Here is a 26,007-nt window from a genome sequence, read left to right on the forward strand (position 1 = left end):
TATATTACTTTATTTCAGGGTGTAATGAGACCTGCTCTACATTACAACTTTAATGTCAGCACATACAATAAATGATTTGAATTGCATAACTTGATCATATCTGCCAACACCATACTACCCTCTGGCTCAGCCTTTACCTGGGGTAAGTCAACAAAATCTGATCAACAGACCTTAGGCTGGTAAATGTAGAGAGCAGTAAGCCCTTGTCAGCAGTATTTCATACAAAGTGAGGGTATTTGATGTATGGGGTAATGTATTGAATAATGATACCATTTCAAATTCCAAATGGCCAAAACATTCCAAAAATGATTGGAGCCTGCTTTATGTATTCCCTATGGGCTTTACAACTTCATTTTAGTTTTGATCTACATTCAACATGAGGAATTTACTAGCCATCCAGACTTTATATCTGCCAGCCAGATTGTAAGCGATGTGAAGGATTTATGGACAGGTACATCTCTTTCATGAGCAAAAAAACTCTCCCTAACAAACAGCCAGGGCATTTTTGTGGATGAAGCACAAAAGATTGTACATATATATTACAAACAGAGCATACACTGAGAGCACATGATACACTTTTGATGTTTGTTTCATTTCTAAGATAATGTTACAGAATGTTTCGGAAAATGAAGATTCCAGGACCACTTTAAATGTTTCGTTTACAATCGTTTCCCAATGACCCGGAATAGTACTGCCAGAACGAACGATATCCAAAAATGTCTTCCAGTTTTACAAACTTCAGCCATTCTGTTTACACAGGGGTCACTACTAGTGACCCCTGTGACCCCTGTACTAGAAAGTTAAGTACTTTTTCTGACCAGATTTTCTTTAAGACTGACTCTTAACCCACCATCCCCCCGAGAGCCAACATACTCACCCCCCTTTTCAACGCCCTCCCCCCGCAGCAGCTCAGGTGTGAAACCCCCCTACAGAATGTCAGTCCCTGTGTAAAACTTTTTAGTGACACTCTGCAGATTTGTGTGTAATTCTCTCACAAAAAGGAACTGTAAGATACACTTTTTATGTATGCAAACGTCTTTCTTGAAACTGACGTGCTGTCCGTTTTACAAAACAAGTTATGTTTTCTGCTTCTTCATCCTCTGAATTTTCCTCCCCCGTCCCTCTTCCTTCACCCCTCACAGCAACAATCAAGGTGGATCTGTGAAATGAAACACCTCTTCCCAAAGCGTGACTTCCCTATTGAGGCATACGTCTAGGGCAGTAGGGTCTAAATCGATTGGCCAGATATACTAACATGCAGAACGTACGGTATGTTTGAAAAAAGACTAACCATTTATCCAGTTCAAGCTGTCTTTAAGATGTGACATCGCGCACTGACTATTTCCCGTAAAATCGTGACAAACTATTACTTATTCTTAAATTTGATCTCTTGCTGCATGGTTGAAAATGATAGATGAAAAACAACTTTTTAAAAAAGAGTCAAGTTTTTCAAATCAGATACAGGTCAAGAAAAGGCATAGAGGAGGTATGGTGCTGGCTCATTAGCCCTCTCACTCTTCTTAGAATGATCCTGTGCAATTATAGTTAATAAAAGTAATTACACATTAGTTCACAAATCCATATACTAAAAGAGAATACCCTTAGGTATCACTATTAAAACCTAAATAAGATCTTTTGAAAATAACCTCTTTGCAAAACAGATACTTCTTAACAGTTTCACAAAACTTGAAGAGAAACATCCTTAGCCAGCACACACCATTTAAAACAAACCCTGAATCAAATCTAGCGGTGTCTCGCAGATTACACCCATATCAAGACGTCTCTTTGTCATTTCTCTCGACTTGAAAAATATTGAAGAGTGACAAAGACTGCTGGCTCTTATTTATCCAACCCCCATAACGGGAGAGGGGTGAGGGGCGGGGGAAGTGTGTGTGTGTGTGTGTGTGTGTGTGTGTGTGTGTGTGTGTGTGTGTGTGTGTGTGTGTGTGTGTGTGTGTGTGTGTGTGTGTGTGTGTGGGTGTGTGTGTGTGTGTGTGTGTGTGTGTGTGTGTGTGTGTGTTTCCCCTCCCCTCCCCTCGCCCACCATTTGGTCTGACAGCTCCGGGGGGTTTTATGATTTCTCCCCCACATGTCCTGACTTGCCTGACTTAGAGCAAGGAGGGGTTAGAGAGATTGACATTACTTTTTTAAATATATGGTTGCTAAATTTCATGTTATTTGCAAGTATTTGTAAGTTACAGTCAATACTGTATACAGGATTAGGGGGCACAGGAAGTGGTTAGGAGGCAGGACATTGATCCTATGCATACTAATGTGATTCATTTAAAAAATATATTTTTATTTTATTTTGTAAAACCGGTAGGGGCAGCATTTTATTTTTCTCATTTTTAAATTATTTTATATTTTTTATTTTGAAAACCGGAAGTGGGGGCGGGACATCCGCCGGAAGTGGGTGGGGCTTATGGAGACTGGACTTCCGGCGGAAGGGGCGGGACTTATAGGTGTGACCTGTCACTTTCTATGCATACTAATGAGACGAAAGTGGCATGTGTATAACTACTCAGGAGATACATGAGAGCACAGAGAATGCTAAAGAGACTAGTGCACAAAGTGACAGTCCAGTAACTATGTCTGACGACAGTAGCCAAACACAACCAAGTGGGACAGATGATGAATCTGAGGGTGGGAGATACCCGACTAGAGACAGAAGGGAACCAAGTCACTTAAAGGACTTTGTAACTGGTGATAGTGATGGGATTCATACTACCGTAGACTACTGCTACAGAGCAGTATGTGGCATTCCACAGACATTTAAGCAGGCTATGACGTCAACTGACTCAAGAGAGTGGGTCAAAGCCATGGATGACGAAATCCAATCATTAAACGACAACAACACATTTACCCTGACAAATCTGCCAAAAGGCAAAAAGACAGTGGGGGGCAAATGGGTTTACTCTATCAAAAGTGATATTGAGGGAATGGACAAGTACAAAGCAAGGTTTGTGGCCAAAGGCTATAGCCAGAGGATGGGGATTGACTATGGAGAGACTTTTTCCCCCACGGCCAGCTTGACGAGTGTAAGAGTGTTGTTACAGAAAGCAGCACAGGAGAACTTGCTACTGCATCAGATGGATGTAAAAACAGCGTACTTACACGCTCCTATAGATTATGAAATCTATATCGAACAACCAGAGGGTTATGAAGAAAGAGGGGAAGGTCTAGTGTGTAAGCTAGAAAAATCTCTTTATGGTCTAAAACAATCCGGTAGAAATTGGAACAGGATTTTGCACGATTGTTTAACTGAAGACGATTTTGCACAGAACCCAGCAGACCACTGTGTCTATGCCAAAGAGACCGAAGGTGGAAAGGTGATAATAATCATCTGGGTCGATGATCTGATCATTGCAGCTAGCAATGACAAAATAATGAAGGAAGTGAAAGAGATGCTCTCTGCCAAATTTAAGATGAAAGATTTAGGCAGCCTAAAACATTTTCTGGGTATCGATTTCAAACAGTCGGATGGATGTGTAAAGATGTCACAGGAAAAATATGTTAACAAGATACTGGAGAGGTTTAACATGCAAAACTGTAAACCCAGAGAAACACCCTGTGATCAAAAACTTGACTATACAGAAAATGCAGTGAAAATGGATGATGTCAGGATGTACAGAGAGGCGGTAGGCAGCCTTATATACCTGCAGACCCGGCGCCAGAACAAATCTAAAGGGAGGGCATATGATTTTCATGGGAGGGCACACAACATAGTCACGTGCTGCGGGCCTGTGGCACAATATATATATCAAACAGCAAGGCCAACAGCATTGCGCAAAGACGCACACTTATCGCAAATACATACACAAATAAAGGGCAACATAGAAATAAACGTAATAACGGTTCCGTGCCAGCTGATCTGCACCAAAGTACTAATTTCCTTATTTGTTTCCTCGCGTATATGTCTCTCTCTCCGCAAACTCTCACAGACATGTGTTCTTTTGATGCGGCATGTCTTAGCAGTCCTTTATCAGTCTGTAATGCGTGTTTCCAGTCGCAAAAACCGTTGACAGTAAAAGCGCATCAGATGAAGACGTATTTACTTTAAACTGTCTACAGGGGAAACAAAAGGCTCTGCGTCTGCTTTTAACGAATATTCAAGCCATGGTCTGTTGTTGTACCATGCAGCGGCAAAAGTGCGCTTCTTTCCTGAGAACAATCTCCCTGGATACACGATCCAGTTCACCTGGTTGGGTTTATTAACCCCAAGATCATCTGGGGCTGTTGATCTTTGAGCGGTTTGGCTGGCCCAATAGTACCTGTTGATGGTGCTGCGATGGTAGCGTCTGTGAGGAGGAGGAGGAGGAGGAGGAGGAGGAGGAGGAGGAGGAGGAGGAGGAGGAGGAGGAGGAGGAGGAGGAGGAGGAGGAGGAGGAGGAGGAGGAGGAGGAGGAGGAGGAGGATGATGATGATGATGCTGGCGGGTGTGGTACAAGGTGTGGCAACGCAGGTGGTGATGGTAGGGGCAGTGGCACAAGGAGCTGTGCCTCGGAGGACAGCGTGGTGGCGGCCGCCTTGATGAGTCAAGCTTGGGTCGCTAACTCAGCCCCGGGGTTTGCCGAGGCAAGGCGCTTGCTGCTGCAACGGCAGGTGCAGGGTCGCCAGCAGCTGCATCGGCTTGCAGTTCTTTCATCGCTATTCGTTTTAATAAATCCTTAGACCTTTTGAGCCAATTTCTGATGTCCATTGTGTTAATTCAAACAGAAATGGGAGTCTACAGAATGCACAATAAACAAATCCAGAATAGGGCTGGCTGAGTGTGACGCTGTGATTGGTCTAAATGTGGACGAATCACAAATCACAACAGACACATGAATTTATTTGACGTAGCCTGCGATTTTTTTGTTTTAGTTACTATCTGACATCACATACATCGTAGCATAAAAGTTCACAGTTTATTTATAACAAAAACAATTAAAAAATATATTTTTGAATTTTTATAAATAATAAAAATCGTGTTTATTGGGGGAGGGCAAGAATGTCAAATGGGAGGGCCTGGCCCTCCCTGGCCCTCCCACGGCGCTGGGCATGTATACCTGACCACATGTACAAGGACAGATTTAAGTTTTGTTGTGAGCAAACTATCACAATATTTTGCTGAGCCTACAGAGGAACAGTGGGTAACTGTGAAACATGTGTTAAGATACCTTAGAGGCACTAGAAAGAGTTGTGTTTCAGAAGAAACGATAGTGAGAAGCTAGGCTTACTAGCCTACAGTGATGCCGACTGGGCAGCTGATGTCACCGACAGGCGCAGTACCACAGGATACTGTGTAAGGAGGGTATCGATGATTACAAATATACACAAACAGTAGTGTATGAGGACAACCAGGGAACAATTGCCCTAGCCAAAAACCCTGTAAGCAGACAGAGGTGTAAGCACGTGGACATAAAGTACCACTTCATAAGATCAACTGTAAAGGATGGGAAAACTAACTCTGGTGTACTGCCCCTACTGAAGAGATGGTGGCAGACATAATGACAAAACCTGTAACTAAGCTGAAACTGAAGAAGTTTGCAGGAATCGTTTTTGGAGTTTAAAATGTGTGAGGAGGTCCACATTTTCATTTTGTTTAAATTTTTGGAGTACAGCAACCTGAGAACAAGGTTAAGGGAAATGTTTACATATATCCTCAGTTATGTATGGAATACTGTTATTGTACCACTGTGAGGCACTGTAGTATTACGTGCTACGTAATGACCAGTCTTGCGTCATGTAAATGAGGGTGTGTTCACCTGATGCACGTGTACACTGTCTATGTTTGTTCTCTTCTAAGTAGCTCGGCTGAGCGAAGGAATCACCTGTGAAGCAGAGGAATAAATCATGCTCAAGGGCTAAACAGTTCATAGTCTCCGTCTCCAATATTTCTCTCCGAGTGCAGTGTAAGAAGAAGCTGCCATCCTAAACCTCAACACACAAACTGACTACTTACCCGAGCGCCGAGCCCCACTGTTCTCCGTCATTTTTCTCCCGGGTTGTTGTGATCACATGACTGACAAAGCCTTGCTCTGATAGGCCAGAAGTCGGTTTGATTGCATTAGGGCTCGATTGCTTATCCTGTCTGAGTAGCCCGGATGATGCTGCATCGCAATTTTGGACATCGAATTTTATACACCGAATTTTTTGACGTCGAATTTTTTTCACTTGAATTTTTGGGATCTGAATTTGAACATTTGAATTGTTTTTCACTTTAATTTTTACATTTTTATTTCACATAGGTAAATTCGGAGCAAAAACTTTCAGATACATGATTTTCAAAGTAATTATTTTCAATGCTATAAATTCGGTGTCTAAGAAAATTCAAATACTTCTGTCTCTTGTTTGCTTCCATACCATGGGCGTTTTTTTGCGAGGAATTGTCATTTTTTGTCCCTGCCAATTTTGAAGAGTACACATGATATATCATGTCCACAATCACACATGACATGCTGAGCAGATTCATCGGAATTTTCATCAACATTGTCCCTTGAAAAATCTGCTCCAAAGCCTCAGCTGTAGTAAACGTCCTTGCCATACCTCAGTTTACTTTCAAAACACCTAAAATAACGTATTCCAATTTTTATTTTGTTTTCGCATGTGGGAATTATACCGGCTCTCGTTTCAGTAAACATAACATCAGAACAGACAGGCAACCCTCTGAATCAGACTCCGATTGGCTGTGACTGCATCCACTCAGAGTGTCCGATTCAGAAACGTGACTATTTTATTCTTTACGTCATATATGCCATATATTCTGCTGTGTTTTCACTATACTCTCGTCCTCTCTTACAAATGGTTTTAACTCAGGCAGATAATATGGTCTTCCATATAACATTTCAAAAGGTGATAGCCCTCTAGCACTAGGTAGGATGTGCATGCTTAGCATCACTGGTGCTAAGCATCTCATCCATGTTTTCCCTGTCTCGGCCATTATCTTCTTCAGTTTAGCTTTTACTGTACCATTATTTCTTTCTATCAACCCTGCTGATTGTGGATGATAAGAACAATGTCGTTTTAATTGTATTCCAAATACAGCTGTCAAATCCTGAATTGCTTTATTTACAAAGTGTGTGCCATTATCACTATAGATCTTTTCCGGAATTCCAAAACGTGGGATTATGTGATTTGTCAATGCTTTAGCCACTGTCAATGCATCCGGATTCCTAGTTGGAAAAACTTCAATCCATTTTGAGTACATGTCAATGATTGTTAGACAATATTTAATTCCCTCATATTTATTTAGTTAAATAAAGTCCATGCAAATGTGCTGAAACGGATACTGGCTCCGGTATTTTACCTCTCTTTGGTCTGAACTGTCCCTGAGGGTTATACTGTGCACACACAGAACATGCTAAACCATTTTTTTTTAGAGTATGTAAAGCCATTGGCTGTGAATACTGTATCTTCTGTATTACTTCCACCATCCCCACTGTTGAGCCGTGGTCCAACCCATGGCTCAATATAGCTGCATATCGAAATAAGCTATTTGGTAATACAAATTTGCCTTCTGTACATTCCCACAACCCCTCTTTATTCTGTGTACACAACTTCTTCTTACAGTATACCTTTTCTTTGCCAGGTGCATTCGCTTGCATGTCTTTTAGTATGTCATGATCAATGTGTTCCATATTTCAGAAATATATTGGTCATTGTCCTGTCACTGTCTTTGCGCTGCTTTCTTAGCCTCTTCATCTGCCTTCCGGTTCCCTGTGGAAATTGGGTCCGTCCCTGTAGTGTGTGCTGCACACTTACAGACCACCACTCTCTTAGGGAGTTGTACTGCATCCAAAAGTGATAGGATCAAATCTTTATGTGTAATAGGTTTGTTTGTGGATGTTACCATCCCCCAATTTTTCCATTGTTGTGCAAACACATGTATACATGATAAGCATAGTTGCTGTCTGTATAATGTTAACTGTCTTCCCCTTTCCCAGCTTGCATGCCTCTGTTAGTGCGATTAGTTCTGCTGCCTGTGCTGATAAGTGAGACGGCAACGCTGCGCCCTTGAGCAGTTTCGTCTGTGTCACTACAGCATAACCTGTTGCATTAGTTTCATCAAGATTCCTCTTACATGAACCGTCAACATACATCGTTATGTCTGCATCTGGGAAGGGAATGTCCGTCAGGTCTGTCCTTGGTAACACTCTGTTTTCAGTTTCTGCGATAGTCATGTGGCTCCCCATCTATCTCTACTGGCAGTAGTGTAGCTGGATTCAAAGTAGTACATCTCTCGATAGTAAGATTTGGTTGTGATAACAACGTAGCCATGCATGCTAAATGTCTAGCTGGTGACATATAGGTTTATTTATTTTGTAACAATAGTACGGACACTGCGTGAGTTACTTTTAGAGTCAAGGATCTAAAAAGCACTATTGTTGCAGATGCCTGTACTGCCATGGAGGCTGCTATTACTGCTTGTAAACAAATGCGCATTGCTCGAGCTAGGGTGTCCAACTGTGAGGAGTAAAATGCCACTGGTCTATTTTTCCCCCCATGTAGTTGAGTGAGTACTGACGTCATAAATCCATTCTTACAATCTGCTGTTTGAACAAACGGTTTTGCATAATCTGGTTAATCTATTCCCATTACTTTTAAGGGTAACAAATGGTTTCTCTACGTGAGCCAGCATTAATTCTACTGTACCTAATTCTAAAATCTCCACTTCCTCATCGGATGAGCTGATTGACACGTTATCTGAACTTGCTTCTGTGTCACGGTCAAGGTCTGAGTCATTTTGTCTTAGGTCATCTTTATTTGGGTTATCTTGTTTTGTAGTTGTTTCTGTTGTTTGACTTTCTACGTTAACCTTTTTCATCTGTTCAGGGTCTATGTTTGTGTGTGATAATACATGACCTGATTTTGCAGATTGCACTTGGCTCTAGTCATGGCCTTCTCCACCCAGTCCTCCGTTCCTTCCTGGGCCTCTTTGCTCTGGAGTCGTTTTCCCAATGTCCAAATTTGCCACACAAAAAGCAACTTCCCTGCTAAAATGTAACAATCATTAATATCCTCCACTTTCCAGTATCGCGTTCCGGGACACCCCCCACACACAATATTGTGTCTGTTTTGATCCGCTCTGTGTGTATTTACGGTATTTACATGAACACAGAGCGGATCAAAGCAGATACATATACACCGTTTTTTAGGGAGAACACTGCGGTCCCACAGACAATATTGTAATATATCTTTAACAATCAACACCTTAAATGGGTAAAGATGGTCGCTTAACGTAGCCTACTACCGTACAACCTGCCTCAGCGCCCCTAAAAGTCGGCACAAGAGTAGACATGCAGAGCCGGACCGACGCAGTAAAGTTCTACACCGCCTGACAGCAGACATGAAACAATAATTTAAAACAAGACGTACCGCAAATATGCCGCAAGCTCATCCATCGGCTATGACTCCCCCCTCCCCACTGAGCACGACGCTGAAGTTGGCTTCCGATTCAGAGCTTCCGATTCGGCAGTTAAGGGTAAAGGGTCAATTTAATTTACAGCGCTGAGCGAACAATCCTCCGTGTTTGAACCTCTTAAATCGCTGCATAGCCTATTTATTTGGACTGGATTATCCCAGAGAGTCTAAAGATTCTTTATAACACAGTTTTGAGATTTGTGAAACCTTAATTCTATTTGTGAAAATGAAAAAAAGGGAGATTTTCAGTGCTTTTTTCGCATCTTGACCACATAAGACCAGGTCCTGATCTAAAACCACTATACCTAGACTCAAATCTGGACTGGATTATCCCATTGTGTGTCTTTAACATATGGAATAGTTTTAAGTACACATGATTTTAATTTTGCATGTGAATCCAAAAGCCTTTTTTTTCAGTGCAGGTCATTGCACTCTGGGCCATGGGACATTACTGTAAGTCATTAGGACTGTTTGTCCCTGAGGTTTTATAGGTCTTTTCTTTTTTAAAATGGGTTATGCCTGTTGTTACGTCCCCCTCTAGGTGTAGAGGAAAACAACATACACCAGTATGGGAATTGGTATAATAAGTATTTATTTATATATAAAAGTTGGTAACAAAATAATAAAGGCATGCAGCCTGGCACAAACAAAAGGCCAACATACCGGTTGGAAAACAACCAAACAGAAAGAGAACTCCAAAAGAGAGTCTAAGATGATACAAAGTATTGAATAGTATACACTTTTAACGTGGTATTAATAACTGAAAAGGTTGTAGGAAACCACAGCTGCTACTAATCGACCAAGCGCTCAACAGCTAAGCTACCCAAGTGGATACTACTTACACAATTACACTACAATATCTCTCTAAACACAGAAGCACTAGTTTAACACGCTGTTAAAACAGTGTAGCTCTAACACAGAAGGCACTAATTCGTCAAGCAATCGAGGTAAACACAACAAGAGGGTAGAGGCGTCTGTTCCACCTCACAGAGCCTCCGAATGATCACAGTCCACGGCCTTTGTAATCCTCGCCCGGAAGGTGTGCGCCGGATGTGTGCTGGGATTGGAGAACGTTGGTCCAATCCACCTCTTCGAGGCGGGCGGGCGGGAAGCCAATGAAACACAGACAGAGTTAATAGGACCGGGGAGGCGCGGCCGTAACCCTTGTCCTCCCTTCGTCACCTATGAACCATCCTGGTGAAATATGTTAACGTTTTAAAAGATGATTATTTGAGGTTTTTCCTTTTGTTTTGGTTTATTCTGTTTGCTTTAGTTTAATTTTTAGCAATAACCATTGACGTCACAAATCATATCTTTAAAGGAAAACAAAATGAACAGCTCAACACTGCTAATGATTTACAAAGTGCTTCATAAACAGTGTGGAGAATTGAAGATTATATTCATCTTAATGTCACCCATATATAAGAGGTGTGTTGCATCATGTTATCACTAATATAGGTGTGGTTTTATACATTACTGTGTGAAATAAGGAGCAGTTTGCAGGACAAGAGACTAGGAATGATGGGGGAGGGGAGCAGAGCATGGATGTATAATAAGAACTGGATACAGCGTGGGAGGCGGGGCCTCATTCATTCCTATGAGAGTTGCTCAATGGCGCATGATGACAAAATGGCCCAAATTTTGAGAGAGCGAAACGTCACAGATTACCCGGCATGCCTGAGAAGTACCCGTATGTGCACTCAGAGCATGCGCAACTTTAACCACGCCGCCCAAAAGGCTCGTTCACATTAAGCACGTGAATTTGCGTACACGTAACAGCACCGCGCGTTCATGACAGCATGGTACTGGATTTATATTAACGAGGCGGCAGTTAGCAGCTAGCTAGTAAATTATGCTAAATTACACATCAATCGTTATGTACTTTTATATTACGCTGACATCAGGATCTAGTGATATCCAAGCAACAGAGCTTCATTTAGCATGATACTTGTGTGGGTTGTACATGAAACCACTTGGTAATATATAAAAATGTATATGTTGAACTTGAAGCCTGTTATGATCAATTGTGAGTTAAAACTTTATCTAAAAAGTAAAGCTGATGATGGATTACTGTGGTGGAGTTAAAATAACAATAGCCTATTTCTTTTTGAAATGTGATGGAGTAAAAGGATAGTAACTGTGATTATTCATGTTAAGTAGCCCACAAGTAACTAAAACAATTGCAAGTGCAATAAGAAGCTACAGGAACGTTAATCTACGTCGGTAATATTAACTTTATTTAATACAACATTTACGGTACAAGATTTACAAATTATCTCAGGTCTCCCTTGAAAAAGAGATCATTGATCTCAATGGGATTTTACCTGGATAAATAAACGTTTTGAATTGAATTGAAATCATACAGTCACTGTGCTGTTATCTGAGTTGTGTCATGATGAAGCATGTTCTATGTTAATGAAATAACAATTGGTGTCTCTGTTGTTTCCTTGTTCTTTATTAAGTCTCTAATCTCTCAGCTCGTAGAACTGGTGTCAAAGTTCATGCCGCTACAGGCTCCGTGCATAATCAGTGGTGACTTTATGACCTCAGTACCCGGCGGCGTACGCCACTTGCGAGGAAATCTGACTGAGCGTGGAGTCCTGTCTTTCATAGCGGAACCACCAGCCTCCTGAACCACAGCTATTGTCGATTTCAGGTATCTTTAGTGCCTTGTGGTTCTTCAATGCCAAACCTTCCAGGACGTTCTGCAAACAGGAGCAAACTATGGAAAGAAAACTGAATAAATGTGGCACAGATGTTCAAGTTAGATCTTTTTAGTGGCACAGCAGGGATAACAAATGCCAAGTCTGTTCAGAGTGTTGGTTTTTAAAACGTTTTGGTAAATTGGGAATGATGCCCATTTTAAGAAATCATGTTGAGTAACGTCTGTGAAAATAAATCTTCAATTAAGCCAGTAATCAAAGAAAACACTGAAGTGTGATGTGCTGCCCGACACACAATTGATAAGATTTCAAAATAATGCGTATGTGGTAGCAACAGAAGCTACATATTTTACATCCCAGTAAAAAACATCAAATAAAGGGTTAGTTTTCTAGTTAATATCTTTCCATTAATTACCCCTTAATGGTACATTTAAAATACATTACATTGAGATGAGCAAGTTTTACAGCAACCATACACGGTATATAGGAGGATTTGCCCTATTTTTAGACAGACACAAATAGCCCGTTACCACCACCAAAATTGCTGAAATATTTTTCTCCATTCTTCACACCCCTGAAGGTAGAAATAATGAATTATTGGGTAAGAAGTTAGAAGGGCTATATGTTAGCCTGGGCTTTTGTGTGAGGATTGTCTACCCACACACTCACAATACGTCAGTGTTGTTTTTGTGACACTCACTTTGTCAAAGTCTGGTTCTGCTTCAGTGGCGTTGGGATCCAGCTGGTTGTGGAGCCTCGGCCCGACACAGCTTTTTTCAGATATAGTCAAAGAACAGTGCATTTAGAATCACCTTCAAAACAACAAAAGATTTAGACAATTATAACCCAACAGAGTAATTTAAATAGTTGAATTAATGCAACTCTTTGATATTAACTTCTTGCAATTTTACCTGAGCGATAGAAGTTGTGATTTTCGTTCCTCCTGAGCCTCCAACCACCATCTTAACTTTGTTGTTTTTGTCAAAGAGGATAGCCGGACACATGGAAGACATTGGCCTTTTTCCTTTAAACAGAAATGACATTATATACAAGTTTAAGTATTTTATTGGTTTATGTTAAACATTATTAAAATAATGTGTATGTAACTACATAAAATATCTATTTAAAAACAAGTTGTATGTTGGATATTCATATATTTTTTTCATCTATTCCACATTGTATTCCAGATTAATAAGCTTGAAATCCTTAAAGATATACTTGAATTGAATATAGTAAAATAATAAAAGATAAGACCTTCCAGAGAGGGGTGGAGACATTTGATCCACATTTTCTTTGTATTAATCCAAAGACAAACATTATTTAAAAACATAATGCACAGTGTCGAAGGACAGATCGATCTCTAACTGTCCAACAGCCAGTCTATGTATATTAAAACTCTACTGGTTTAAGAGCACTTGTGTGCATTTCTGTGTGAGTGTGTGTGTTTTATTCTGACCTGGTCTGATGAAGTTGTTGGGTGAAGGAGGCACTCCGAAGAAGTTTGTGATGAGCGGAGAGCTGAAGTCGTCCATCTCATTGTTGAGAAGTATCCCTGTTGATCTTGACATTACCTTGGAGCCCAAACTGCATGAAAACATTAACTATTAAAGGACCAAGGGAGGGAACATGACACATAAACCAACATTGATAGACAAGAGATTTGTAAAGGTCAGTTAGGAGGTCATACGATAGGTTGATGGTGCTGGTGGCGGCCACAGCGCTTCCATCTTCTGCGATCACCGAGAGGTGAGCGGTCCCGTGGTCATCAGGAATGTAAAACTCTGGCTCGTAATAGTTCATGTGGTGTGTGGTGTCATCTGTGATCTTCTCACGGAGGTCATAGGCATAAGAACTTGAAGTCATATTCTTGATGAGCTTTGGAAGAGAAAGAGGGACATGAAAATAATTCATAGGCCAAAAGTATTACTTAGTGTTGTTTTTTTGCAGTAAGTACTGATTTATGTGCTGGATAGTTGACCATTGTTCCTGCTTATCCATGGCAGGAAAAGTCTGGTCACTCATGTGCATGGGATTAAGTAGCAGAGATTCACAGACTTTTCGAAGAGGAATTGCTCTTCATATACTAGTCGGTAGAGGTTTAACTTTGATTAGTATTTAATATAACAGGAGAAAACACTATCCTAAATAATAATTACCAAAGTATTCTTAAATTATAATAAAATGCCTCTATAATAATAATAACAACAATTGCCTTTTAAATAATAACCACACACCTCTTTAATTTAAGTGAAATATGCATGAGAGCAAAAACAAAATAAAGCTTGTGGCATTAGGTGATCATTAGGCAAGCATAAACTCATGAACATACATACAAATCTGCCATGGTTCCTTGGAGAAAGGTGTCATTTAAATGTCACTATACTGTAGGTTTCAGAAATCCCAGCAAATCAAAGACAGCAAAGAGGTCTCAACAGGGCTTAAAGACAAGAGTTCCTGGCTGACAATATCTTCTGAAATTAAGTCTTCATTAAGTAGAGGATCACACTAACCTTGGTGTGCAATTGCCCCACCTAAGCTCTGAAGCAAGGGTGTCATCACAACCCGATTAGCCAAGAGGGGGAAATACACTAAATTACCACAGAACCTAAAACCAACCCTTTAACTGTTTTAAGCAGACACACCAAGACCTTACATCTGTGATGTTGAGAAACTTGGATCCCCAAGTGAGGTCCTCTTTGCATACGCAAAACGAAAAGCCTCCACGATGCGATGGTAGGTTAGGATCTTCTTCTCTGTGCTTGACACGCTTTCTGCGGTGAAGTTGTACCCCTGTAGAAAATACAACAATCATCAGTCACACGTTTACTTCACAGCTTCACTCATCTGTCTCCATTCAGATGCTGTTCAGGTATAGGAGAGAGGAGACAGCTATAATGCATTTGACCCAGCCGTTTCTGTTCCTGTGTTTTTATTTAGTCTAAAAGCCGCTGTGACCAGACTATGGGTATTACCCTGAGCTGACAGCCGCAGGGGGAACAGGAGGAGAGGACTGAGGGAAGAGAGAGTGTTTTAGTTTGATGGGTTTCAGCCTGTCAGACAGAAGCAGGAGTCACAGTATGAAAGTTTTGGAAAGGCACTGAAATGTGTCCGTGGAGCTTCCACCACTGGACTGTGTCCAATTAGAGGTAAATTAGGTAGATTAGTGTTAGCATGTGAGGGCAGGGGGCCGCCGTGTGTGTGTGGCCGGTCAGAGGAAAGTAAAGGTTCAGAGATTAATTACTTTAGACGGAAGTTTCTTATCTTATCTGGAAGGCAGACACTGATCACATATCAAAGTGTTAATATGGCAATTTGCAGGTTCATAGTCGGTTATTAGATAGATTTTTTCATCCACAAAATCCAACATTTTAATTTAAAGAAAAACATATGATTACCTTTTGACAGACAAGCTGTTTCATATTGTTTCTAATCGTAATGCTAGGCTGTGTTAGCAAACAATCATACTCAGCATAAAGCTACATTAGTGGTATCAATCTTGTCTTGAGCGCATTCAAAAAATGTTACCATTCCTTCTTTGATGTGATTTTCTTGAATTTGTATTTTAGCCAACACAACCACAGCATTACAGGTTGTCTTAATGACATTGAGCACAACTTTTAAGTTCAAAATTTGCCCTTGCAGCAGAGTAGTAAATCACCATAATGAATTGCGCCCTAATGACCGCCCTGCATGAATGTCTGTAGGCCTACTAAATGTAATGGCAAGCCATCCAATAACTTTTAATATTTTGCCCAGAAGCACATATTTCAATATGGCTGGTGCTGCTGGATGAAAGGCTGGGGTCAGTAAAGCCATTAAAGGAAAGGTTCAATATGTTCCAAGTCTGTCCTCAAAGAATGGTCAGATTCCTAAATGAGGTTGTCATGTTATACAGTAGTTCATACTGGTTATACTGGTCTTCAAAAGATCATTTTCAATGTGATTTTTAAAAGGGCATGAGGGACAAAATCCACTATACTCTGTGCAAACTTTATTCCACAGTGTATATATGCTTTCTAACCACACTTTAATTACAAGCATCCCTCATTGAAAAAAGCATTTAAAAAAGACATTTTAATGACCAGTATGAATTTTAAGAAATGGCAACATTTTGCTTCAATGCTCAAATCGGTATCTGGCTGTCGTTTAGGCTGGGAAAATATGTGTGGAGCCATGAATTTATGTATGACGGGAAGAATTATGGTTGCGGTAAAAAACATACAAACATTGACAGTTTGACAGGAGTTTTTGCAGCATGATAACAGTTTCACACATCTTCTGCCTGATTTAATATGAGAAATAAAGAGTGTTTCAGTGCTACATCTCATAATTCATGACATATTATATAGTAGTGCATGCTAGATACCCAGTTAGCTAATTTAAAGTCAACACTTTATTTAGTAGATGTACTGTGCAGAAGAGACACATGCCCTCAGTGGTGTCTGGGAGAGTGAATGGTAAAGTGAAGGCATCTCACATTACAACACGTTCTCACATGTGTCACCCGTCACATGTTGACATTTATCGCAGACCCCCCACACCATGGCAAATATGAGGCGATTAAGGCCCTTCTCCTTAAGACATTTAGCTTATCTGCTAAGTTGTCCGGACGGCGCTGGCCAACACGCCTGTAACGGAACCCCGTGCCTTGGCTGAGGAAGCGGATCGTTTTTTCCTGGCTACACAACAGTAAGTATCATTAGGCCACCAGGGTGGGTAGAGGGGGTCAGGAGGAAGGGACTGAGCTGACCGCCCAGGAGCACAGCAGAGGACCAGGAAGGGATCTCGGCGGGACGGCCCGGGGGCAAGGCAGAGTTTCAAGGAGGGGTTCTCGGGCAGACGGCCCGGGGGCAAGGCAGAGTTCAAGGAGGGGTTCTCGGGCAGACGGCCCGGGGGCAAGGCAGAGTTCAAGGAGGGGGATTCGGGCGGACGGCCCGGGGGGCAAGGCAGAAGGTCTAAGGTGGGGGGACTCGGGTGGCCGAGCATGAGGGCGAAGGCAGCGGCAGGAAGAGTCAGGGGGCCGGGCTCGAGGACGAGGGCAGCGGCCAGGAAGAGTCAGGGGGCCGGGATCGCGGGCGAAGACCACGGCTCACAGAGGGCCGGGATCGAGGGCGAAGACCACGGCTCTCAGGGGGCCGTGCTCGAGGGCGAAGACCACGGCTCACAGAGGGCCGGGATCGAGGGCGAAGACCGCGGCTCTCAGGGATCCGGGCTCGAGGGCGAAGACCAGAGAGCTCCGGAGGCCGGGCAGGAAGGCGCTGACGGGACAGTGCCGGAGACCGGGCAGGACCCGGTGTCGGAGCTGGTGGGACAGGCCTCTGCAGGATCCCCCACGGAAGAGGACCAGGACACGGGATTGGCAGGACCCCCGGCAGGAGAGCAGTCGGCGGGGCCTCCAACGGCACAGGACATAGGATTGGCAGGACCCCCGGGCAGGAGAGTAGACGGCGGGACCTCCAACGAGACAGGAAAAAGGGTTGGCAGGACCCCCGGCAGGAGAGTAGTCAGCAGGGCCTCCAACAGCACAGGACAAAGGGTTGGTAGGACCCCCGGCAGGAGAGTAGTCGGCGGGGCCTCCAACAGCACAGGCCAAAGGGTTGGCAGGACCCCCGGCAGGAGAGTAGTCGGTGGGACCTTCAACGAGACAGGACAAGGAGCTGGCAGGACCCCCGGCAGGAGAGTAGACGGCGGGACCTCCAAGGGGACAGGACAAAGGGTTGGCAGGACCCCCGGCAGGAGAGTAGTCGGCGGGGCCTCCAACGGCACAGGACAAAGGGGTTGGCAGGACCCCCGGCAGGAGAATAGTCGGCGGGACCTCCAACGAGACAGGACAAGGAGCTGGCAGGACCCCCGGCAGGAGAGTAGACGGCGGGACCTCCAAGGGGACAGGACAAAGGGTTGGCAGGACCCCCGGCAGGAGAGTAGTCGGCGGGACCTCCAACGAGACAGGACAAGGAGCTGGCAGGACCCCCGGCAGGAGAGTAGACGGCGGGACCTCCAACGCGACAGACATACGATTGGTAGGACCCTCGGCAGAGGAGTAGTCGACGGGGCCTCCAACGGGACAGGACATGGAGTTGGCAGGACCCCCAGTGGAACCTCCAACGACCAGGACATTGGGTAGGGACTTGAGACGTGACTCGAGAGGGGACTCGAGAGGAGACTCGAGAGGAGACTCGAGAGGGGAACCAAGGGGGAACTCGAGAGGGGAACTAGAGAGGGGACTCGAGAGGGGGACTAGAGGAGAGACTAGAGGAGGGGACTAGAGGAGGGACTAGAGAAGGGAACTCGAGAGGGGACTCGCGAGGGGAACTAGAGGAGGGACTAGAGAGGGGACTAAAGGAGGGACTAGAGAGGGGACTAAAGGAGGGACTAGAGGAGGGACTAAAGGAGGGACTAAAAGGAGGGAACTCGAGAGGGAACTCGAGAGGGGACTCGGGTAGGAACTTGAGAGGGGACTCGAGAAGGGACTCGATAGGGGACCTGAGAGGGAACTGGAGAGGGAACTGGAGAGGAGACTTGAGAGGGGACTCGAGAAGGGACTTGAGAGGAGACTGGAGAGGGGACTCGAGAGGGAACTGGAGAAGGAACTGGAGAGGGGACTCGAGAGGGGACTCGAGAGGGGACTCGAGAGGGGACCCGAGAGGGGACTCGAGAGGGGACTTGGGTAGGAACTGGAGAGGGGACTCGGGTAAGAACTCGAGAGGGGACTCGGGTAAGAACTCGAGAGGGGACTCGGGTAGGAACTGGAGAGGGGACTCGGGTAGGAACTTGAGAGGGGACTCGGGTCGGAACTGGAGAGGGGACTCGGGTAGGAACTGGAGAGGGGACTCGGGTAGGAACTTGAGAGGGGACTTGAGAGGGAACTTGTGTCGGTCGGTAAGCCGACAGGACACGGGGAGCTGGCGTCGTCTGGGGAGCCAGCAGGAGACGAGGTGCTGGAGTCGGCCGGTACGCCGACAAGACTCGGGGAGCTGGTGTCGGCTGGGGAGCCAGCAGGAGACGAGGTGCTGGAGTCGGCCGGTACGCCGACAAGACTCGGGGAGCTGGTGTTGGCTGGAGAGCCAACAGGAGACGAGGTGCTGGAGTCGGCCAGTACGCCGACAAGACTCGGGGAGCTGGCGTCGGCTGGGGAGCCAGCAGGAGACGAGGTGCTGGAGTCGGGACCATGACTGTATGGGCCAGCTCTGGTGCAGGGACCACGGTTGTAAGATCCAGTTCTGGAGCCGGAAACATGGCTGTAAGGTCCAGAGCTGAAGCCTGGATCATGGCTGTGTGGGCCGGTTTTGGAGCCGGAAACATGGCTGCTGGGGCCGGCACTGGAGCCGGAACCATGGCTGCTGGGCAAGGAACCGGAACACGGATCCATGGCTGTGTGGGGTGGTACTGGAGCACGGTACCATGGCTATGTAGGATGGTACTGGAGCACGGAACCATGGTTGCTGGGTCCGGCACTGGAGCCGGAACTGGCGCTGGAACCCTGGCCTTTCGTCCTTTAGGAGTCTTTTGGAGGCTTCGTGGACCTCCAAACGCCAGACCAGACCCCAGGAAAGGGTCAGAACATGAAGCCTGGTACTCAGGGCTACGTGAGAAAACCCTAAGCCACTCGGGCAACAAGCTCCAGAGCCAGGGCTTGCGAGCAACCTCCTGACGTGCCTCCTTCAACGCAGCCTCTCTACCCCGTCTAGATGAGGCGCCTTTCCATGTATAAAAAATGTACTCCAGAGAGTATCCAAGACTTTCCGCCTGTCGCATCAAAAGGGCTGAGTCTGCTGGGTCCATAATGTGGTCGGTTCGTACTGTCACGGTGTGTGAAGCAGGTAGGACCCAAATGCAGATTAAAGTGCAAATTCCTTTATTTCAAGGCTAGGTGAACAACAAAGACAGAACAGAACACTCATCGACGAACTAGTCATGACAAAAGACGAACCGACAAAGACAGACAGAAAAACCAGAACTTAAATACACACAAGACTAATCACACAAACAAGACACAGGTGAGGAGGGAGGAGAAAACACAGGGGCCACAGGTGAACACAATCGGGTAATCAGACACACCAGGGAAACTAACGACAGGGAACCACAGACAAATCCAAACAAGACACAACGCAGACAGAAACAGGCAAGACAGGAGGTGAAGACCTTTCAAAATAAAACATGAAACAAGACAAGACAAAACACCATAAAGACAGATCGTGACACATGGACTCTTAGTGGACGTTAAGAATAGGCGTTTTTTTGATGCCTTAACGTTTTCTTCCCTCGTGTGCACACTTGGCAGCGCAGCGTAAGGGCTCGCTGTCGGGCTCGCTGTCGTGCTCGCTGTCGGGCTCGCTGTCGGGGGCAGACACGTTTCTCAGACTGTTGGCCGAGTTTCCAGACCTGTCGCTGCCCACCTTCTCTGCGCTTACCACTAAGCATGGCGTGGAGCACCACGTCACTACCGAGGGGCCTCCTGTCTACGCCAGGGCCCGGCGGTTGAACCCTTCTAAGCTGGCTGTAGCAAGGGCGGAGTTCGCAACCATGGAGTGCCTGGGCATTGCCCGCCGCTCCGACAGTCCTTGGGCTTCCCCCCTGCACGTCGTCCCCAAACCGAACGGCGGGTTCCGCCCGTGCGGGGATTACCGCCGACTCAACGACGCCACTACGCCTGACCGCCAGGGTGGGAATTTCACGACGGCCACGACGGCCATGGCCGTCGTTGCCCCGCACTTTGGCCGTGATGCCCTGTGAAAAAAAATACAATTCACGGCCAAAGTGGCCTTGGTGCCCCTGTCAAAAGTTCCAGTGTAAACAACGCTAGTAAAGTCATACTAGTGCGCGCAGTAGGATAGTCCCGTGCCTGTGGATCAGAGCGATTGCTCTGCTGTGATTGTTCCGTCAGACATGCCGTGTAAACAATGCTAGTAAAGTCATATTAGTGCGCGCAGTAGGATAGTCCCGTGCCTGTGGATCAGAGCGATTGCTCTGCTGTGATTGTTCCGTCAGAAATGCCTGTAGGGGCCCGACAGCCTGCTCCTCAGCCGGGGGAGCAAGACAAGCACAGGTAAGCAAGCGGACCAAGCTGTTTTGATATGATTTAACTGAAGTATGTGGTAGTATTTGAAAGGACTTAACATTTACGTGTTTATAGAAAGTACTATTGATAGGTAATTACCATTGTATTAGCCTATTTAAAGTCGACTCGTTACATTTTGTCATGAAAACTAGCGATAGCTAGCTAGTTTGGATAGCGCTAACGTCTTCCCTTCAAGGGGTCTACATCTAGTGTTGCTTCTACAAGCTAGCAGATAGCTGTCACCTTTGAATCTAGTATTTTTCTTGCTAAGCGGTTTTGATATAATACATGACTGACTTATGTGGTTTATGGCTGAACTTAACGTATACGTTTAGGAAACACTATTGCTATTCAGCCATTTGTAAAACGACTGGTGTTGACGTTAGTGCTACACTTTTCAGTCATGTTGATTGACCAGCGTAATTTAACCAAACGGCCTTTGTGCCCTGTCATGTGGCCTTTGTGCCCTTGAAAAAAATGTGAACGGGAAGGCCAAATGGCCTTGCCCCTAAAATGACGAAATTCCAAGCCTGCTGACCGCTATCCGGTGCCGCACATTCAGGACTTTTCGGCGCATCTGGCCGGTGCGGATGCCTTTTGGACTCAAGAATGCCGCTCAGACGTTCCAGCTTCAGTGCAGGAGCACCTGTCCCACCTCCGAGCCCTTTTTATGCAGCTCAACGAACACGGATTAATCATCAACCCACGCAAAGTGCCAATTCGGGGTGTCTGACATTGATTTCCTGGGGCACCACGTCACCAAGGGCGGTGCGGCACCTCTGTCAGCGAAGGTGGAGGCTGTTGCGGCTTTTCCTCGCCCGCTCACAGCCCGGTCGCGCTGTGAGTTTCTGGAGATGGTGACCTTCTACCACCGTTTCATCGCCCGGGCCGCACACATCATGCGGCCGCTTTATGAAGCGTTGAAAGGCAAGACCCCTGTCCAGGCGATCGACTGGACAGCAGAGGCGGACGCCGCTTTTGCTGAGGTCAGAACCATGTTCAGGCGGCTTTGCTAGCACACCCATCGTCTGCGGCTCCCATCTCCATCACAACGGACGCGTCGGACTACGCGGTCGGCGCGGTGCACGAGCAGTGGGTGGAGGGCGCTTGGCAGCCGCTCGCCTTTTTCAGCCGCCAGCTGACGACCAGAGAACGCAGATACAGCGCCTTTTAGGGCTGCACGATATTGAAAAAAAAACTGACATTGCGGTTTTTTTGTTCCCCTGCGATATATATTGCGGTTTTTTTAACCTGTTAAGCCCCAAGGTCACGGCGGGTACTTTACTTTTTTTTTCACGACACTGTGTCTCTGGGGATCTTAATATTTAAGAACCTATTAATGTGTTATACCAGATTAACGGAAATAATCTCAGCTAACTGACGATATAAACAATTTTTACCAAAACAAAACACAAGTCTCATAAGAAGCATCTAAAAAATTACATTACATTACTGAAAAAAGTTTGAGAAGCACTGCTCTAAAGTACCGCAGTCTCTTCTCCTAAGTCCTTTTGAATTATTCTATCCACTATCCCTTAACCCCGTGACGTTTCAATCAGAGGTCAAGGAATAGGAGATAGGGTTAGAATTTAGGAGCTGATTTTTAAACTATCCGAACGCAACCATAGACTTCACAGCGGGCGGAACTTGTCATAAAGTCCGCCAAAATAAAGCCCGCCCATTTAGAGGGAAGATATGATTGGTCAATTGTACTGTCATTTGACATTACTCTCTCGTTGAGTTACTATAGCTGGCCCTCTGTGAATGTAGAGAGGGACCAAGCTCTCCCGCCTTCACAGTAACTCACAGAGACGGCATTTAACCCTTCACATTCCAACAGAAACTGAACAGGCAGATTCGAAGGATTTATTTATTTGGAAATGTTATTTTAAATACAATTAAATCAAGTTATTTTGGTAAAACTAATGAAAAATGTAACTACAAAAATATATTTAAAAAAATATATATATTTTTTTTAATGTTTTCAAATATTATTTTTTAGAATATCTTAGGCCCACACGCCACTGGTGTAACTATACCAATATACCGATTGGATCAAATATAAAAGTCAGCCGAATTAGTATTGATACTGCAAGGAGACTTCCCCCGGATGCCCAGGCGAGGCGACGCCACTGATATTGACAATAACAACCGACCGTCGGGGAGCGTTCTCATGTCGTCTATTATCAACGCTATGGGAGGTCTATGAAGGTCTATGGGACGCCCTGCCCATTGAAAACTGACTCTCAAGGGGTACCCTGTGCGTAATACAGTGACGGGGAGGGGCCTTGACCGACCTTCAACATGTGACGGGTTGGGAGTGAGAACGTGTTGCACATTAAGGCACTCCCACTCAAGGCTTACCTTTCAAGATGTTTAATATCAGTGAGAGCACAGGGCCGCTAGCGGGGACATTGGGAACAGCCATGTTGTACTCCCCCAGATCCACTCTTAAAGGGTTCTCGTCCAAGACCGGCGCATAATCTTTCAGATCCTCCATTGTGATGATGCCGCCTAAACACGGATTGACACACACTGTGAATGCACACTAAGACACGGCTGGAAAAACAAATCATCCTTAAATGGAAATGAGCTGTGCCAAGAGAGGTGCATGTTAGCATATTTTATTATATCTCCTGAAGCCTTTTAAGCAAATTAATTTCAGTGATAAGAAACTTGGCAAGTAAGGATGATAACCATCATGTCCTTGTGTGTGAGATTACTTTGCTCTGTGGGTAGGGAGGAATGATATAATCTGCAGAAATAACTTTTTTGATTGTAAAAATAAATAAAAAAAACGATTTAAACTGTTTTACTATGTAGGACAAAAGTGGAAACTTGCTACTGCTATCATGCATTTTATTCTAACAATGACATCAGCATGTCTAAACCAATAGATTCATTATATTTATATATTCTATGCTCATCGTGTTTCAACAATATCCCAAAATAAATAAAAAATAAGAATACTACCTGCTGCCTGAATATCATCCACAAGGCTCTGGGCCAGTGGTCCATGGTAGAAAGCATTAGGACCCTCCTCTGCTATTTTCCTGTACGTTTCTCCAAGCTTGGTAAATTTGATGGTGTCATTCTCTTTCAGGATGTCACCATTTCCCCCACAAAACACTTCACTGAAAAGGAGAACAATAAAGATGCAGATTTTAATATGGCATGCTTTAAATTGAGGTTATCATAAAATGATACAAGGCTTCTTCGGTTGCCTCTCACCAAAGAGCTGTGTCAATTCTGATGGTTTCCCTTTTGCTGGACAGAGCAGAGGCTAGTGCCCTGCCCAAAGGAAAACCATTTACTGCAAGAGCAATGCTCGGCTGGAACAAGTCCCTCCAAGGCAGTATGCCGTGTCGTTTGTGCGCCATTTCATAACCTCGAATCTCTCCAGGTACAGCAACAGACAACCCTCCTACCGACCATGGAAATTAAGATTTAGATTATTGCCTCATAAATTATTTGGACTTGGACTAGGGCACTGGTACAAATACTACTGTGGGATTTGACCTGGGAGACCCAAACTGTTGTTGTTTTTCCTGGGCTTAGAGCTCTCAAATATTACACACATTACATTTAGCTGACACTTTTATCCAAAGCAACTTACAATAAGTGCAATAAACACTATACTGTAGTTACAAACTGCTCAGAACAAGGAAAATGTCAAACCATTGCAAGTGCTGGTAAATTAGTATAGAATGGGCTAAACCCTTATAGCCCCTGTCACAATGTCCAGAAATTGACACCCGATGGACACACGATAAAGGAAATGTTCAAATTCGGCTGTGATTGTAGCAACATCGGGCCATTCGTGAGGGCATCTAAGCCATCGTATGACCGCCGGTGGAGTTTCTCAGGCTCCGGCAGCAACTTCGTGAGCGGCAACTTCGTAAGGCACTCGTGAGGGCATCTTGTCAAATCGTGTCATCTTCGTGTTATCATCGGTGCATTCGCCCTCACTCTGATCGGGGCGAATGCCCGATGGCACCGATGATAACAAGATGCCCTCACGATGGCCTTACGAAGGGCAAAATTGACACACGAATTCAACACGAAAATGAACCTTCGCAAGGTCCTTCGGCAATTTTTTGGCATGCCAAAGATTTTTCCACCGCTCACGAAGTTGCTGCCAGAGCCTGAGAAACTCCACCAGCGGTCATACGATGGCTTAAGATGCCCTCACGAATGGCCCGATGTTGCTACGATCAAAGCCGAATTTGAACATTTCCTTTATCGTGTGTCCATCGGGTTGTTTTATTGCACAACAAAATCATGTAAACATATTATGTAAATAACCCAATTTGTGTTCTGTGAAACTAAAAAGGATATAATATATTATTTTGAAGGACAGTTGACAGGAAGTTGTTGTTGTTATTGAAACAACATTACGGAGAAAACGTAATATTTTCTACATATAACGACGGATAAAGTAAAGAACAAAGTCTGAAGATATCAGTACAGTATCATAGTACTGTAACATAATTGTTTTTGGTACTTTCATTGCAGTTGTATGTCTTAAATGTAATGTAAATGTTGCCTTCGTGTGTGGTTCGGGGCCATCTTCGTGCGAAATTCACAATTCCATATTCGTGTGTCCATCGGGTGTACATTTCGGGACAGTGTGACAGGGGCTTTAAGGTCATACAAATGTGATTCTTCCCCTAACTATTTTACATTAGTTTGCAACTGATTTTTTCTTCTTTTAAGAAATTCATTTATATTCATATTAACTGAAACTTCTGCCAGCTCTTTTCTACGTCTGATAGCACCGGTTAAACATTACCCTCCTGGGATAAATCTATACTGTTCCCAAACATGTCCTGCGTTGCATTGCGTGGAGCCGTCTCCCTGGCGTCAATCGTCTCAACCAGTCCT

The 26,007-nt window shown here is 44.6% G+C and overlaps 1 pseudogene; it reads right to left on the bottom strand.

Moving 5' to 3' along the window:
• The window catches only part of LOC117558148, a 50,355-nt pseudogene that overhangs the window by 12,794 nt on the left and 11,554 nt on the right, over nucleotides 1-26,007 (bottom strand).

The sequence above is a fragment of the Gymnodraco acuticeps genome, unplaced genomic scaffold (genome assembly GCF_902827175.1).
Source record: "Gymnodraco acuticeps unplaced genomic scaffold, fGymAcu1.1, whole genome shotgun sequence".
Classification (NCBI taxonomy): Eukaryota; Metazoa; Chordata; class Actinopteri; order Perciformes; family Bathydraconidae; genus Gymnodraco; species Gymnodraco acuticeps.